General features: G+C 40.0%; 1 protein-coding gene and 1 long non-coding RNA gene across 4 annotated transcripts in view; both read left to right on the forward strand.

The window, feature by feature from the left end:
* Positions 1–14,316, forward strand: part of CD226 (CD226 molecule) — a 111,169-nt gene that overhangs the window by 37,289 nt on the left and 59,564 nt on the right. The gene's annotated exons all lie outside the window — the stretch shown is intronic.
* LOC116739050 lies at positions 5,434–13,231 on the forward strand. The gene is made up of 3 exons (XR_004345446.1): positions 5,434–5,464; positions 10,802–10,807; positions 13,110–13,231. It is a non-coding gene; the product is annotated as an uncharacterized LOC116739050 (long non-coding RNA).

The following is a 14,316-nucleotide window of genomic DNA, read 5'->3' on the forward strand; positions in this document are numbered from 1 at the left end:
AAGCCAGTGAATGTGACTGTTTGTTGAGATTGGTTTCTGAGATGCTCTCCATCTCCTAGCCTCTTCTTGTGCTGTATGTGGTGACTTGGGAATATATTGCATTTATTACGAGTGGTAAGTTCAAATCCTGCCTCTTTCCCTTACTTTTCTGGCCTTAGTTTCATCATCTATAAGATGATGCTAATAATAAGGTATGTATATACCTTATTGGATTATTGTAAACACTAAAATGAAATACTATATGAAAAGCATTTAGCATAGTGACAAGCAAATAAGAAGTACTCTAGAAAGTATGGCTATTATTATTATTATTATTAGCTCAGATCCAGAGATTACATTATTATCATCCTTCTTGACAGGGATCAGGAAACATAGCCGAAATGCTCAGCAAATCAGGGTGACAATTATAGCTCCAGTGGGGAGGATTTTTGATCCCAAATTTTAAACAATTTTATACTCTAGGTATCTCAGTTTCAAAATTTATAGAGTTTTATTTACCCTTTCTCTAGACTAAGAAAGAAAGAGACATGTGGATAGAAACAAAGAAAAAGTACAGAATGGGCACCGTTTTAAAAGTAGGCAGTTACGTTACATCATGTAACACCTCTGATTTTTTGGGGTCTGCTGGGTTTGCACAATATCCTTCCCATAACAGGGCTTGGCCATTTTATGTTGAAATGAAGACGCTCAAAAAACACTTTGAATAAGCATAAGGAAATGAAGAATTTACTGCATTCAACTGAATAAAAACTTAAGAAGTTCACAGCTAAGAAATATGATTAAGAGATATCCTAATTAATATACCGGGCAAAAATTATTTGTTCAGTATATTCCTGAATAATTTCTATTTTATTTTGAGAAAAGAATAAAAGACACAGAATTTTTAAAATGTATGCCAAAGTAGTTACCTCTTTATCTTGATATAGTGATTTGGAAATAAATGAAAAACCAGACTGAACAGTATGAGGAGTAGGTGAGGAAGGCGTGAAGAGCAGATACCCAGGAGGAGATGGATCTGAGGCTCGTGGCTGCACTTCGAGTGGCAGCAGGTGATTTCCCAAACCCGGGTGGATGTCCTCATCTATGATATTGGAGACACAGTGACTTGAAGGAATAGGTGCGATCATGACTGGTGGGCTGACAGCTCCGCCTCTCTCTACAAGCACTGATTTTAAGGCTGTCCTGGCACTGGGTTGGGAGAGACACTTATTTAGGGGTTATTTCCAATTTGTTTTGGTCCCCGCTTCCAAAAAGTGCAGGCTCTAGCACGTGGTGAGCTAATTGGCTTCTAATAACGTATTATTTTAGTTGGATAAATGTCAGTATTTGGGCGAAAGATACTGGAGCTCAGCTGATTTCACTAATCTGCTCTGTCCTGCAGAGCCCAAACCTATCTCACTGAAGCTCTCTCTGAATTTTGACATTTATTACTTACTTTAAAAATTAGGACTAGCCCATCCTCAATGTGGTCATGTCTCAGAAGAAACAGAGAAACTTATATTCTTAGTTAACAAAATGTTGGGCAGTTTTCTTTTTTTTAATTTTTATTTTTTATCGGGGTATAGTTGATTTACAATGTTGTGTTAGTTTCAGGTGGACAGCAAAGTGATTCATATATATCCATATATATATCCATTCTTTTTCAGATTCTTTCCCCGTTTAGGTTATTACAGAATATTGAGTAGAGTTCCCTGTGCTGTACAATAGGTCCTTTTAATATAACGTTGCTTTGTGTATACCAGCTTGTTGTGCTGACTCACTTCACCAACACCCAGTTTATTTCTGTCTGTGCGTCCACCCGTATCTCGTCATCATCCCTCTTTCTGACCCCCCTGAAGTGCAGCCCCAGTGCTCCCACTGTATTTACTCAGTTTTCCTTGTCTCACTCTAGATGATATTGGAAAAATATTCCTCTGCTCCACCATCAGTCTTTTCTCCCTTTCCTCTTCTAGGTTCCCAAATCCCACCCCTCTCTTTCTAATAAACTTTGATTTTGGAGTATTTGGGGTTTACAGGAAGGTTGCAGAGATAGTCCAGAGTTCCCACGTGCTGCTTACCCAGTTTCTCCTTGCTAGCATCTCACATTACCGTGATATATTTGTTAAAATAAAGAAAATGAAATTAATTACTCTTAGCAAGCAACGCTCCAGATTTTACTGGGGTTTCCTCACTTTTACATCAAAGTCCTCCTTCCGTTCCAGGGTCCAATCCAGGGCACCATACTGCATTTAGCCGTCACGTCTCCCCAGCCTATTCTGCTCTGTGGCAATTTCTGTCTCTCCTTAGTTTTCATGACCTTGACAGTCTTGAGGAGTACTAGCCATGTAGCCTGCAGAGTGTCCCCCATTTGGGCTTTGATGTTTTTCTCATAATTATCCTGGGATTTTGGGATTTTGGAAAGAATACACAGAGGTGAGGTGCCCTTCGCATCAGATCATATCAGGGGTATCTGATATCCACACACCACTGGGAATGTTACCCCCATCCCTTGGTTAAGGTGTGTTTGCCACATTTCTCCACCAAAAAGTTAATCTTCTCCCTTTCTATGTTCTAGTCTTTGGACATGAGTCACCAAGTTTAGCCCACCTTCAAAAGGGCTCCCCTTCCTTTGAAAATAATTCCTTACACAACTTACCAAAATGATCAAAACAATATTTACAGAGGTTTTATTGAAACCTCATGAAAAATAAATAAGAGAGCTCAAGATCCCATTCTCCTGTTTCATCTTTCCATTTCCTGTTCAATTCTTATTCATTGGCATACATATTTTATAATTTTCAGCAAAGTGCAGATGGCATTAATAAATTTTTTCTCTTTACGTTATATCATAAACATTCCAACATGGGTGCACTGACATCTTTATTTTTTATAACCCACTTAGCCTTATTATGTTTCTGGGTATTTAGACTATTTCCAATACCCACTATTTTTTTTAACATCTTTATTGGAGTATAATTGCTTTACAATGTTGTATTAATTTCTGCTGAATAACAAAGTGAATCAGCTGTACGTATACATATATCCCCATATCTCCTCCCTCTTGCATCTCCCTCCCACCCTCCCTATCCCACCCCTCTAGGTGGTCATAAAGCACCGAGCTGATCTCGCCATGTGATGCAGCTGTTTCCCACTAGCTGCCTATTTTACATTTGGTAGTGTATATATGTCCATGCCACTCCCTCACTTCGTCCCAGATTCTCCTTCCCCCTCCCTGTGTCCTCAAGTCCATTCTCTACGTCTGCGTCTTTATTTCTGTCGTGCCTCTAGGTTCATCAGAACGATTTTTTTTTTTTTTAGATTCCATATATATATGTTAGCATACGGTATTTGTTTTTCTCTTTCTGACTTACTTCACTCTTTATGACAGTCTCTAGGTCCATCCACCTCACTGCAGGTAACTCAATTTTGTTTCTTTTTATGGCTGAGGAATATTCCATTGTATATATGTGCCACATCTTCTTTATCCATTCATCTGTCAATGGACACTTAGGTTGCTTCCGGGTCCTGGCTATTGTAAATAGAACTGCAATGAGCATTGTGGTATATGACTCTTTTTGAATTATGGTTTTCTCAGGGTATATGCCCAGTAGTGGGATTGCTGGGTCATATGGTAGTTCTATTTGTAGTTTTTTAAGGAACCTCCATACTGTTCTCCACAGTGGCTGTATCAATTTACATTCCCACCAACAGTGCAAGAGGGTTCCCTTTTCTCCATACCCTCTCCAGCATTCATTGTTTGTCGATTTTTTGATGATGGCCATTCTGACTGGTGTGAGGTGATACCTCATTGTAGTTTGATTTGCATTTCTCTAATGATTAGTGGTATTGAGCATCCTTTCATGTGTTTGTTGGCAATCTGTGTATCTTTGGATAAATGTCTGTTTAGATCTTCTGCCCATTTTTGGATTGGTTGTTTGTTTTTTTGATATTGAGCTGCATGAGCTGCTTATATATTTTGGAGATTAATCCTTTGTCAGTTGCTTCATTTGAAAATATTTTCTCCCATTCTGAGTGTTGCCTTTTCATCTTGTTTATGGTTTTCTTGGCTGTGCAAAAGCTTTTAAATTTCATTAGGTCCCATTTATTTATTTTTGTTTTATTTCCATTTCTCTAGGGGGTGGGTCAAAAAGAATCTTTCTGTGATTTATGTCAAAGTGTGTTCTTCCTATGTTTTCCTCTAAGAGTTTTATGCTGTCTGGACTTACATTTAGGTCTTTAATCCATTTTGAGTTTATTTTTGTGTATGGTGTTAGGGAGTGTTCTAATTTCATTCTTTTACATGTAGCTGTCCAGTTTTCCCAGCACCACTTATTGAAGAGGCTGTCTTTTCTCCATGTATATTCTTGCCTCCTTTATCAAAAATAAGGTGTCCATGTATGCGTGGGTTTACCTCTGGGCTTTCTATCCTGATCCACTGATCTGTATTTCTGTTTTTGTGCCAGTACCATACTGTCTTGATTACTGTAGCTTTAGCACAGTCTGAAGTCAGGGAGCCTGATTCCTCCATCTCCATTTTTCTTACTCAAGATTGCTTTGGCTATTCGGGGTCTCTTGTGTTTCCATACAAATTGTGAAATTTTTTGTTCTAGTTCTGTGAAAAATGCCATTGGTAGTTTGTTATGGATTGCATTGAATCTCAGATTGCTTGGGGTAGTACAGTCATTTTCACAATATTGATTCTTCCACTCCAAGAACATGGTATATCTCTCCATCTGTTTGTATCATCTTTAATTTCTTTCATCAGTGTCTTATGGTTTTCTGCATACAGGTCTTTGTCTCCCTAGGTAGGTTTATTCCTAGGTATTTATTCTTTTCGTTGCAATGGTAAATGGGAGTGTTTCCTTAATTTCTCTTTCATATTTTTCATCCTTAGTGTATAGGAATGCCAGAGATTTCTGTGCATTAATTTTGTATCCTGCCACTTTACCAAATTCATTGATTAGCTCTAGTAGTTTTCTGGTAACATCTTTAGGATTCTATATGTATAGTATCATGTCATGTGCAAACAGTGACAGCTTTATTTCTTCTTTTCCAATTTGGATTCCTTTTATTTCTTTTTCTTCTCTGATTGCCGTGCCTAAAACTTCCAAAACTATATTGAAAAATAGTGGTGAGAGTGATCAGCCTTGTCTTGTTCCTGATCTTAGAGGAAATGGTTTCGTTTTTTCCCCATTGAGAACGATGTTGGCTGTGGGTTTGTCATATATGGCCTTTATTATGTTGAGGTAAGTTCCCTCTATGCCTACTTTCTGGAGGGTTTTTATCATAAATGGGTGTTGAATTTTGTCAAAATCTTTTTCTACATCCATTGAGATGTTCATATAGTTTTTCTCCTTCAGTTTGTTAATATGGTTTATCACATTGATTGATTTGCGTATGTTGAAGAATTCTTGCATTCCTGGGATCAACCCCACTTGATCATGGTGTATGATCCTTTTACTGTTCTGTTGGATTCTGTTTGCTAGTATTTTTTTTTTTTTAACATCTTTATTGGGGTATAATTGCTTTACAATGGTGTGTTAGTTTCTGCTTTATAACAAAGTGAATCAGCTATACATATACATATGTTCCCATATGTCTTCCCTCTTGCGTCTCCCTCCCTCCCACTCTCCCCATCCCACCCTTCCAGGCTGTCACAAAGCACCGAGCTAATATCCCTGTGCCTTGCGGCTGCTTCCCCCCAGCTATCTACCTTACTACGTTTGTTAGTGTGTATATGTCCATGACTCTCTCTCGCCCTGTCAAAACTCACCCCTCCTCCTCCCCATACCCTCAAGTCCGTTCTCCAGTAGGTCTGCGTCTTTATTCCTATCTTACCCCTAGGTTCTTCATGACATTTTTTTCCCTTAAATTCCATATATATGTGTTAGCATACGGTATTTGTCTTTTTCTTTCTGACTTACTTCACTCTGTATGACAGACTCTAGGTCTATCCATCTCATTACAAATAGCTCAATTTCATTTCTTTTTAAGGCTGAGTAATATTCCATTGTGTATATGTGCCACATCTTCTTTATCCATTCATCCGATGATGGGCGCTTAGGTTGTTTCCATGTCCTGGCTATTGTAAATAGAGCTGCAATGAACATTTTGGTACATGACTCTTTTTGAATTTTGGTTTTCTCAGGGTATATGCCAAGTAGTGGGATTGCTGGGTCATATGGTAATTCTATTTGTAGTTTTTTAAGGAACCTCCATACTGTTCTCCACAGTGGCTGAACCAATTCACATTCCCACCAGCAGTGCAAGAGTGTCCCCTTTTCTCCACACCCTCTCCAGCATTTATTGTTTCTAGATTTTTTGATGATGGCCATTCTGACTGGTGTGAGATGATATCACATTGTAGTTTTGATTTGCATTTCTCTAATGATTAATGATGTTGAGCATTCTTTCATGTGTTTGTTGGCATTCTGTATATCTTCTTTGGAGAAATGTCTATTTAGGTCTTCTGCCCATTTTTGGATGGGGTTGTTTGTTTTTTTGTTATTGAGCTGCATGAGCTGCTTGTAAATTTTGGAGATTAATCCTTTGTCAGTTGCTTCATTTGCAAATGTTTTCTCCCATTCTGAGGGTTGTCTTTTGGTCTTGGTTATGGTTTCCTTTGCTGTGCAAAAGCTTTGAAGTTTCATTAGGTCCCATTCGTTTATTTTTGTTTTTATTTCCATTACTCTAGGAGGTGGGTCAGAAAGGATCTTGCTGTGATTTATGTCATAGAGTGTTCTTCCTATGTTTTCTTCTAAGAGTTTGATAGTTTCTGGCCTTACATTTAGGTCTTTAATCCATTTTGAGCTTATTTTTGTGTATGGTGTTAGGGAGTGATCTAATCTCATACTTTTACATGTACCTGTCCAGTTTTCCCAGCACCATTTATTGAAGAGGCTGTCCTTTCTCCACTGTACATTCCTGCCTCCTTTATCAAAGATAAGGTGTCCATATGTGCGTGGGTTTATCTCTGGGCTTTCTATCCTGTTCCACTGATCTATCTTTCTGTTTTTGTGCCAGTACCATACTGTCTTGATTACTGTTGCTTTGTAATATAGTCTGAAGTCAGGGAGCCTTATTCCTCCAGCTCCTTTTTTCGTTCTCAAGATTGCTTTGGCTATTCGGGGTCTTTTGTGTTTCCATACAAATTGCGAAATTTTTTGTTCTAGTTCTGTGAAAAATGCCAGTGGTAGTTTGATAGGGATTGCATTGAATCTGTAGATTGCTTTGGGTAGTAGAGTCATTTTCACAATGTTGATTCTTCCCATCCAAGAACATGGTATATCTCTCCATCTATTTGTATCATCTTTAATTTCTTTCATCAGTGTCTTATAATTTTCTGCATACAGGTCTTTCGTATCCTTAGGTAGGTTTATTCCTAGATATTTTATTCTTTTTGTTGCAATGGTAAAGAGGAGTGTTTTCTTGATTTCACTTTCAGATTTTTCATCATTAGTATATAGGAATGCCAGAGATTTCTGTGCATTAATTTTGTATCCTGCTACTTTACCAAATTCATTGATTAGCTCTAGTAGTTTTCTGGTAGCATCTTTAGGATTCTCTATGTATAGTATCATGTCATCTGCAAACAGTGACAGCTTTACTTCTTCTTTTCCGATTTGGATTCCTTTTATTTCCTTTTCTTCTCTGATTGCTGTGGCTAAAACTTCCAAAACTATGTTGAATAAGAGTGGTGAGAGTGGGCAACCTTGTCTTGTTCCTGATCTTAGTGGAAATGCTTTCAGTTTTTCACCATTGAGGATGATGTTTGCTGTGGGCTTGTCATATATGGCTTTTATTATGTTTAGGAAAGTTCCCTCTATGCCTACTTTCTGGAGGGTTTTTATCATAAATGGGTGTTGAATTTTGTCGAAAGCTTTCTCTGCATCTATTGAGATGATCATATGGTTTTTCTCCTTCAATTTGTTAATATGGTTTATCACATTGATAGATTTGCGTATATTGAAGAATCCTTGCATTCCTGGAATAAACCCCACTTGATCATGGTGTATGATCCTTTTAATGTGCTGTTGGATTCTGTTTGCTAGTATTTTGTTGAGGATTTTTGCATCTATGTTCATCAGTGATATTGGCCTGTAGTTTTCTTTCTTTGTGACATCCTTGTCTGGTTTTGGTATCAAGGTGATGGTGGCTTCGTAGAAGGAATTTGGGAGTGTTCCTCCCTCTGCTATATTTTGGAAGAGTTTGAGAAGGATAGGTGTTAGCTCTTCTCTAAACGTTTGATAGAATTCACCTGTGAAGCCATCTGGTCCTGGGCTTTTGTTTGTTGGAAGGTTTTTAATCACAGTTTCAATTTCAGTGCTTGTGATTGGTCTGTTCATATTTTCTATTTCTTCCTGATTCAGTCTTGGCAGGTTGTGCATTTCTAAGAATTTGTCCATTTCTTCCAGATTGTCCATTTTATTGGCATAGAGTTGCTTGTAGTAATCTCTCATGATTTTTTTTATTTCTGCAGTGTCAGTTGTTACTTCTCCTTTTTCATTTCTAATTCTATTGATTTGAGTCTTCTCCCTTTTTTTCTTGATGAGTCTGGCTAGTGGTTTATCTATTTTGTTTATCTTCTCAAAGAACCAGCTTTTAGTTTTATTGATCTTTGCTATTGTTTCCTTCATTTCTTTTTCATTTATTTCTGATCTGATTTTTATGATTTCTTTCCTTCTGCTAGCTTTGGGGTTTTTTTGTTCTTCTTTCTCTAATTGCTTGAGGTGCAAGGTTAGGTTGTTTATTCGAGATGTTTCCTGCTTCTTAAGGTGGGCTTGTATTGCTATAAACTTCCCCCTTAGAACTGCTTTTGCTGCATCCCATAGGTTTTGGGTCGTTGTGTCTCCATTGTCATTTGTTTCTAGGTATTTTTTGATTTCCCCTTTGATTTCTTCAGTGATCACTTCATTATTAAGTAGTGTATTGTTTAGCCTCCATGTGTTTGTATTTTTTAAAGATCTTTTCCTGTAATTGATATCTAGTCTCATGGCGTTGTGGTCGGAAAAGATACTTGATACAATTTCAGTTTTCTTAAATTTACCAAGGCTTGATTTGTGACCCAAGATATGATATATCCTGGAGAATGTTCCATGAGCACTTGAGAAAAATGTGTATTCTGTTGTTTTTGGATGGAGTGTCCTATAAATATCAATTAAGTCCATCTTGTTTAATGTATCATTTAAAGCTTGTGTTTCCTTATTTATTTTCATTTTGGATGATCTGTCCATGGGTGAAAGTGGGGTGTTAAAGTCCCCTACTATGAATGTGTTACTGTTGATCTCCCCTTTTATGGTTGTTAGTATTTGCCTTATGTATTGAGGTGCTCCTATGTTGGGTGCATAAATATTTACAATTGTTATATCTTCTTCTTGGATCGGTCCCTTGATCATTATGTAGTGTCCTTCTTTGTCCCTTTTAATAGTCCTTATTTTAAAGTCTATTTTGTCTGATATGAGAATTGCTACTCCAGCTTTCTTTTGGTTTCCATTTGCATGGAATATCTTTTTCCATCCCCTTACTTTCAGTCTGTATGTGTCTCTAGTTCTGAAGTGGGTCTCTTGTAGACAGCATATATAAGGGTCTTGTTTTTGTATCCATTCAGCCAATCTGTGTCTTTTGGTGGGAGCATTTAGTCCATTTACATTTAAGGTAATTATCGATATGTATGTTCCTATTTCCATTTTATATATTGTTTTGGGTTCGCTACTATAGGTCATTTCCTCCTCTTGTGTTTCGTGTCTAGAGAAGTTCCTTTAGCATTTGTTGTAAAGCTGGTTTGGTGGTGCTGAACTCTCTCAGCTTTTGCTTGTCTGTAAAGGTTTTAATTTCTCCATCAAATGTGAATGAGATCCTTGCTGGGTAGAGTAGTCTTGGTTGCAGGCTATTCTCCTTCATCACTTTCAGTATGTCCTGCCACTCCCTTCTGGCTTGTAGGGTTTCTGCTGAGAGATCAGCTGTTAACCTTATGGGGATTCCCTTGTGTGTTATTTGTTGTTTTTCCCTTGCTGCTTTTAATATGCTTTCTTTGTATTTAATTTTTGACAGTTTGATTAATATGTGTCTTGGCGTGTTTCTCCTTGTATTTATCCTGTATGGGACCCTCTGTGCTTCCTGGACTTGATTGACTATTTCCTTTCCCATATTAGGGAAGTTTTCAACTATAATCTCTTCAAATATTTTCTCAGTCCCTTTCTTTCTTTCTTCTTCTTCTGGAACCCCTATAATTCGAATGTTGGTGCGTTTCATGTTGTCCCAGAGGTCTCTGAGACTGTCCTCAGTTCTTTTCATTCTTTTTTCTTTATTCTGCTCTGCAGTAGTTATTTCCACTACTTTATCTTCCAGGTCACTTATCCGTTCTTCTGCCTCAGTTATTCTGCTATTGATCCTATCTAGAGTGATTTTAATTTCATTTATTGCATTGTTCATCGTTGCTTGTTTCATCTTTAGTTCTTGTAGGTCCTTGTTAACTGTTTCTTGCATTTTGTCCATTCTACTTCCAAGATTTCGGATCATCCTTACTATCATTATTCTGAATTCTTTTTCAGGTAGATTGCCTATTTCCTCTTCATTTGTTAGGTCTGGTGGGTTTTTATCTTGCTCCTTCATCTGCTGTGTGTTTTTCTGTCTTCTCATTTTGCTTATCTTACTGTGTTTGGGGTCTCCTTTTTGCAGGCTGCAGGTTCGTAGTTCCCGTTGTTTTTGATGTCTGTCTCCAGTGGCTAAGGTTGTTTCAGTGGGTTGTGTAGGCTTCCTGGTGGAGGGGACTAGTGCCTGTGTTGTGCTGGATGAGGCTGGATCTTGTCTCTCTAGTGGGCAGGTTCACGTCTGGTGGTGTGTTTTGGGGTGTCTGTGGCCTTATTATGATTTTAGGCAGCCTCTCTGCTAATGGGTGGGGTTGTGTTCCTGTTTTGCTAGTTGTTTGGCATAGGTTGTCCAGCACTGTGGCTTGCTGGTCGTTGAGTGAAGCTGGGTGCTGGTGTTAAGATGGAGGTCTCTGGGATATTTCCACCGTTTAATATTATGTGGAGCTGGGAGGTCTCTTGTTGACCAGTGTCCTGAAGTTGGCTCTCCTACCTCAGAGGCAGAGCCCTGACTCCTGGCTGGAGCACCAAGAGCCTTTCACCCACACAGCTCAGAATAAAAGGGCGAAAAAGTAGGGAGAATTAGTAGAAGTATGAGTAAAGAAAGAAGGAAAGGAGGAAAGGAAGGAAGGAAGAAAGAAGCAAAGAAGGAAAGAAAGGAGGGAGGGAGGGAGGGAGGGAGGAAGGAAGGAAGGAGGGAAAGAAGGAAAAAAGACAGAAAGAAAGATGATACAGTAAAAATAAAATAAAGTATAATATAGTTATTGAATTAAAAAATATTTAGAAAAAAAAAAAGGGACGGATAGAACCTTAGGACAAATGTTGGAAGCAAAGCTATACAGAGAAAATCTTACACAGAAGCATACACATACACCTTCACAAAAAGAGGTAAAGGGGGAAAAATCATAAATCCTGCTCCCTGAGACCACCTCCTCAATTTGGGGTGATTCGTTGTCTAAAGGAGGGAAGGAAGGAAGGAAAGAAAGAAAGAACGAAGGTAAAGTATAATAAAGTTATCACAATTAAACTTAATTATTAAGAAAAAGAATTTTTTAAAAAAAGTCATGGACGGATAGAGCCCTAGGACAAATGGTGGAAGCAAGAGTATACAGACAGGATCTCACACAGAAGCATACACGTACACATTCACAAAAAGAGGAAAAGGGAAAAAAATCATAGATCTCGCTCCTTAATTCCACCTCTTCAATTTGGGATCATTCCTTGTCTATTCAGGTATTCCACAGATGCAGGGTATATCAAGTTGATTGTGGAGCTTTAATCCGCTGCTTCTGTGGCTGCTGGGAGAGATTTCCCTTTCTCTTCTTTGTTCTCACAGCTCACAGGAGCTCAGCTTTGGATTTGGCCCTGCCTCTGCGTGTAGGTCGCTGGAGGGCGTCTGTTTTTTCGCTCAGACAGGACGGGGTTAAAGGAGCCGCTGATTCGGGGCCTCCGGCTCACTCAGGCCGGGGGTTGGGGGATGGGGGTAGGAGGGGCACTGCGTGCGGGGCGGGCCTGCGGCTGCAGAGGCGGCGTGACGTTGCGGCAGAGGCGGCGTGACGTTGCGGCAGAGGCCGGCGTGATGTTGCACCAGCCTGAGACCCGCCGTGCGTACTCCCGGGGAAGTTGTCCCTGGATCCCGGGAACCTGGCAGTGGCGGGCTGCACAGGCTCCGCGGAAGAGGGGCGCGGAGAGTGACCTGTGCTCGCACACAGCCCCCCTGGTGGCGGCAGCAGCAGCCTTAGCGTCTCCCGCCCGTCTCTGGGGCTCGCGCTTCCCGCCGCGGCTCGCGCCCGTCTCGGGGGCTCGCGCCCTCAGCCGCGGCTCGCGCCCGTCTCTGGGGTTCGCGCTTTTAGCCGCGGCTCGCGCCCGTCTCTGGAGTTCCTTTAAGCAGCGCTCTTAAACCCCTCTCCTCGCGCATCAGGAAACAAAGAGGGAAGAAAAAGTCTCTTGCCTCTTCGGCCGGTGCAGGCTTTTCCCCGAACTCCCTCCCGGCTAGTCGTGGTGCACTAACCCCTTCAGGCTATGTTCAAGCCGCCAACCCCAGTCCTCTCCCTGAGCTCCGTCCAAAACCAAAACCCGAGCCTCAGCTCGCAGCCCCGCCCGCCCCGGCGGGTGAGCAGACAAGCCTCTCGGGTTGGTGAGTGCCGGTCGGCACCGATCGTCTGTGCAGGAATCTCCCCGCTTTGCCCTCCGCACCCGTCGCTGTGCACTACTCCGCGGTCCCGAAACTCCCCCCTCCGCCTCCCGCAGTCTCCGCCCGCGGAGGGGCTTCCTAGTGTGTGGAAACTTTTCCTCCTTCACAGCTCCCTCCCACTGGTGCAGGTGCCGTCCTTATTCTTTTGTCTCTGTTTTTTCTTTTGCCCTGCCCAGTTACGTGGGGAGTTTCTTGCCTTTTGGGAGGTCTGAGGTCTTCTGCCAGCCTTCAGTAGGAGTTCTGTAGGAGTTGTTCCACGTGTGGATGTATTTCTGGTGTATCCGTGGGGAGGAAGGCGATCTCCGCGTCTTACTCTTCCGCCATCTTCAAGGTCCCCCTCTGTTTGCTAGTATTTTGTTCAGGATTTTTGCACCTACGTTCAGCAGTGGTATTGGCCTTTAGTATTCTTTCTTTATGATATCTTTGGTTTTGGTATCAGGTGATGGTGGCCTTGTAGAATGAGTTTAGGAGTGTTGCTCCCTCTGCTATATTTTGAAAGAATTTGAGAAGGATAGGTTTTAGCTCTTCTCTAATTGTTTGATAGAATTTGCCTGTGAAGCCATCTGGTCCTGGGCTTTTGTTTTTTGGAAGTTTTTTAATCACATTCTCAATTTCTGTGCTTGTGATTGGTCTGTTTATATTTTCTATTTCTTCCTGGTTCAGTCTCAGAAGGTTGTGCTTTGTCCATTTCTTGCAGGTTGTCCATTTTATTGGCATAGAGTTGCTTGTAGTAATCTCTTATGGTCCTTTGTATTTCTGCAGTGTCAGTTGTTACTTCTCCTTTTTCATTTCTAATCCTATTGATTTGAGTCTTCTCTCTTTTTTTCTTGATGAGTCTGGCTAATGACTTATCAATTTTGTTTATCTTCTCAAAGAACCAGCTTTTAGTTTTATTGATCTCTACTATTGTTTCCTTCATTTCTTTTTCATTTAGTTCTTATCTGGTCTTTATGATTTCTTTCCTTCTGCTAAATTCGGGGGGGGGGGCGGTTGTTCTTCTTTCTCTAACTGCTTTAGGTGCAAGGTTATGTTCTTTATTTGAGATGTTTCTTGAGGTAAGATTGTATTGCTATAAACTTCCCTCTTAGAACTGCTTTTGCTGCATCCCATAGGTTGCACTGAAACCATAGGTTTTGGGTAGTCATGTTTTCATTGTCATTTGTTTCTAGGTATTTTTTGATTTCTTCCGTGATCTCTTGGTTATTAAGTAGTGTATTGTTTAGCCTCCAAGTGTTTGTATTTTTTACAGATTTTTTCCTGTAATTGATATCTAGTCTCATAGTGATGTGGTCATAAAAGATACTTGATATGATTTCAATTTTCTTAAATTTACCAAGCCTTGATTTGTGACCCAAGATATGATCTATCCTGGAGAATGTTCCATGAGCACTTGAGAAGAAAGTGTATTCTCTTGCTTTTGGATGGAATGTCCTATAAATATCAATTAAGTCCATCTTGTTTAATGTGTCATTTAAAGCTTGTGTTTCCTTATTTATTTTCATTTTAGATGATCTGTCCATTGGTGAAAGTGGGGTGTTAAAGTCCCCTAGTATGATT

This window comes from Phocoena sinus, chromosome 14 (genome assembly GCF_008692025.1).
Source record: "Phocoena sinus isolate mPhoSin1 chromosome 14, mPhoSin1.pri, whole genome shotgun sequence".
NCBI classification, from domain to species: domain Eukaryota; kingdom Metazoa; phylum Chordata; class Mammalia; order Artiodactyla; family Phocoenidae; genus Phocoena; species Phocoena sinus.